Genomic DNA, 4,023 nt, shown 5'->3' on the forward strand with positions numbered 1-4,023 from the left:
TGACCTTCGCCCTAGAGAAACTCACACGGACCTTCCTCGTTTGGAGAGAACAGGACCAGAACGGGTCACTCAGAAAAGGTTTTCTCTCCCTAGCCCGGGTTGAAGGACCCAAGGCTAACGTCTGCTGTGGGACTTCCAGTCCACCCACTGCGACAAGGAAGAGTCTGAAGACGGGAGGCAGCGTCGGACAGGCAGTGCATGCTGTGGTGGTCTGGACCGCAGAGATCGGAGACCGCCGAGGGAGAGCAGACCCGGCTCCAGCACCTGGGACATTTGTGGTGTAGATGGTGGCCGTGACATGTGACAAGGTCTGTGCTGACCACTTCGTATTCGTGAGCTCTAACCCCAAGAGCTCCCTGAGATAGGTATTATAGGCCCAAAGAGCGAAGTGACTTGTCTAAGGTCACGCAAGCAATGACAGAGCCGGGATTTGAACACAGCTCATGGAGAACCAACAGAAGGACAAGCCCATGGCTGGTGGTTAAGGGAGCCTGATCCAATATGGCTCACTGCGTTTCAAATCCTGGCCCTCTGGCAGCTTGAAGAACTCCCCGGGCATGTGTTTCTAACAGGATGGAGAAGCAGAGACAAAATTAGGCATGACCATGCCCCATTGGAGAATTTCTCTGTCTCTCTTTTAAAAGTAAAGCTTAAGTGATCAGCAGATGGTATAATGGTTACGTCACCGGACTCCCATGTAGTCAACTGCGGTTCAAGTCCCAGACCTGGTGGCTTAAACCTCACGCTGGGCACTTGTGCGTGCGTGCCAACAGATCCCAAGAGGAGAATAGAGAAGGGATTGTAGTGTGGCCATTCCCTGTGGGGGGTGATTTCTCCCTTCCTGTCTCTCTGTCTCTCCAGTGAGCACATGCAGAGATCTGCTCTCCCTCGGCAGTCTCTGATCTCTGGATTGCAGAGAAAAAAATCTCTCTAAAAAACAAAAATAAAATAAAATAAAATAAAACTTAAAAAAAAAAAAAAGGCAATGTGTTTCTACACCATGGTGTGCTGGTAAGTGTTTAACGGCCAGCTCTCTCAGGGAAATATGTTTGTCTATAAAAACCTAGGCTCAGGGACCAGCAGTTAGTGTAATGGCTGTGTCGCTGGACTCCCACGTAGTCGACCGCGGTTCGAGTCCCGGACCCAGTGGCTTAAAACTCACGCCAGGCACTTGTGCGTGCGTGCCCAAGATCCCAAGAGGAGAATGGAGGAGAAGGGATTGCGGCGTGGCCATCTCCCCTGGGGGGTGATTTCTCACTTTCTGTCTTTCTGTCTCTCTGTCTCTCTCTGTCTGTCTGGCGAGCGCACGCGCCCTATAGCACAAAACCTCTCCAAAAAAAAAAAAAAAACTAGGCTCACAGTAAATGTTATGATTATAAAGGACACAGAGAGTGTGCAAATACCGCAATGTATGACTCTATCGTGAATTCCATGTGCTTCAGGGCGACTTGCTATTTCTTTCAAAATTTCAGTGCCAGTCTCCTTTGCTAGTTTTCTGTCACCGACGGTGACGTTGCGACAGGCCAGCTCAGGAGCACAGCAGCAAGGCGCTGCTCGAACCACGCTGGGTCCACACAGAACCTCACAGGCTGGGGTTCCAGTCGATTCCCCTGGGGTCTCTCGGAGTTCTGGCCATCGGCGCAGATGTCTCAAGCTTCAGTGGTTTCTGAAGGAACAGAGTTGAGACAAGAAGGGGAACTAGGGCCGGACACGCATGCCAGGTCCCGCCTGGGCGGAAAGTAGGGAGGAGGCCGGAGGGAGGTCAGCCACGTGGAACCCCATGAGGGTGCTCGTCTCACTCTCTCTCTCTCTCTCTCTCTCTGTCAGAACTTTATTTGTTCTTCAAAATGTAGCATAATGATTGGAAAATTATAAATTTTAAGAATTTATTACCGAGATTAGCAGATGGCATAATGGTTATGGGGGGGTTGGGGAGGAGGGGGGTGAGTTCTTGCTTGCTGTCTCTCTGTCTCTCTCTGGCCAGTGCACGCACCCTATAGCACAAGTCTCTCAAAAAAATTTATTACCTCAGGACCAGCAGTTGGCATAATGGCTATGTCGTTGGACTCCCATGTAGTCGACGACGGTTCGAGTCCCAGACCCGGTGGCTTAAAACTCACGCCGGGCGCATGTGAATGCATGCGTGCCCAAGATCCTAGTGGAGAATGGAGTAGAGGGGATTGTGGCGTGGCCATCCCCCTGGGGTGTGATTTCTTGCTTTCTGTCTCTCTGTCTCTCTCTGTCTGGCGAGCACACGCGCCCTATAGTAAAAACCTCTCCAAAAAAAATTATTGCCTTTTCTTTTTGTGTTTGCTTCTGTTTTGCTTTGTTTTGTTTTATGCCAGAGGGCAAGTGTGCATGAGAGAGTGAGAGAGAGAGAAAGTGTGCACCTTGCCACAGGGCCTGGCCATGCTGCAAACTGTTTTCCTTCATTTTTGTACCCAGCAGGGTCCTAGATCCAGCATGATTTTCAAACTGCCAGGGTCAGGATTTGAACCATGGTCAGCCATATAGGATCTGGTTTCCCCTGCATACCCTTAACAGCTGCACTACAGGGCCAGCCCTACCTTTGTTTTCTTAATAGCACTTACATCAACTTAAGTCTCTGTGATTTGATTTTCAACAGTGGCTCATACCATTTCTGAAATTTGCAAGCTAATACAAACCATCTCAGCACGTCACTGAGTCTGCCCCCACCACGTGTGCAGAGGAGAGAGAGGTGGGGTCTCTACCCACCTCCAAAGGTCCCCAACTAGTTGGAGGTCTGGGAAACCAAAGTGGTCCCCCGTCCGCAGGAATGACATCGATGACAGAGGGTGTGAGTCAGATCCAGATGCCGGGCGTGGCTGGGCTTGAACTCCGATCTTTCTGCCTGTGCTTCTGGTGTCCCTGCAGCCTCCACTCTGTCTCCAGATGTGTGGACGGTGGCCCAGGTGGGGAAATGATTCTTGCAATCTCCTCCTCATCTCTTCAGCTACAGAAAAGCCTAACTCACCCTTCACCCCCACGTGCCAAAAAGTGCTTCCAGCCACCCCTCTGCTCTCCTGCCCGCCCCCCTTTCTCACTTTTCTCTCTCCCTCCTCTCTTCCTCCTCTCCATCCTCTCTCTCACCTCTCTCTCTCCTCCCTCCCTCTCTACTTTCTCTCTTCCTCTCTTCCTCCTCCTCTCCTACCCTCCTTTCATTTCATTCCCTCCATCCCTTCTCTCTCCTCTCTCTCCTCCTTCCTGTCTCTGTGTTTCACGTCCTTCCCTTTTTCTCTCGTTCCCTCCTTCCCATTCTCCCTCCTCTAGTCCTCTTTCCCACTCTCTTCTCTCTCCCTCTATCCTTTTTTAAACAATACTTATTTATTTAGTTGCATTTAATATTTTTTAAAGAATTATTTTATTTTTAACTTTATTTATTAATTTGTTTATTTCAATTTGACCAGAGGGGGACAGAGGCAGAGAGAGAGAAAGAAAGCCGCCAGGTCCAGGACTCGAACCGTGGTTGGCCATGTGGGAATCCAGCGCCTTTAGCCACCACGCCACCTGCCGGCCCTAATATTATTATTTTTTAATTTGCTGTAGAGCTTGTGAGCTCACTAGAGAGAGAGGGGGAAAGTGAAAAAGCAAACGGACAGGTCTGGGATTCATACTGCCATCAGACACTGGGATCACATGGGAGCCCCGCACCCTCCCCACCTGCTAGCCCCACCTCCCCTCTCTCCTTCCCTCCCTACATTCTCTCTCCCCGACCCTCCCCTCCACCCTCCCGCCCTGCTCTCCTTCCCTTCTGACGCTGTGGCAGTGTGACGTACACCGGAGAGCACGGCACGACCCCCACGGCACTCTCGGCGTGTTCACGAAGTCCGCACACCTGCGTCTCCACACCTGGGTCCGGAAACAACGTGCCCAGAGCCCCTCTCGACCACCCACCCTGTGTCCTAACTAACCAGCATGGGTTCACTGCCCTGGTTTTGTTTTTATTTTTAAAAATAATTATTTAATTTATTATTATTATTTTAATTTGCTATAGTAACCAGA

Source organism: Tupaia chinensis, unplaced genomic scaffold (genome assembly GCF_000334495.1).
Source record: "Tupaia chinensis unplaced genomic scaffold, TupChi_1.0 Scaffold000559_1, whole genome shotgun sequence".
Classification (NCBI taxonomy): Eukaryota; Metazoa; Chordata; class Mammalia; order Scandentia; family Tupaiidae; genus Tupaia; species Tupaia belangeri.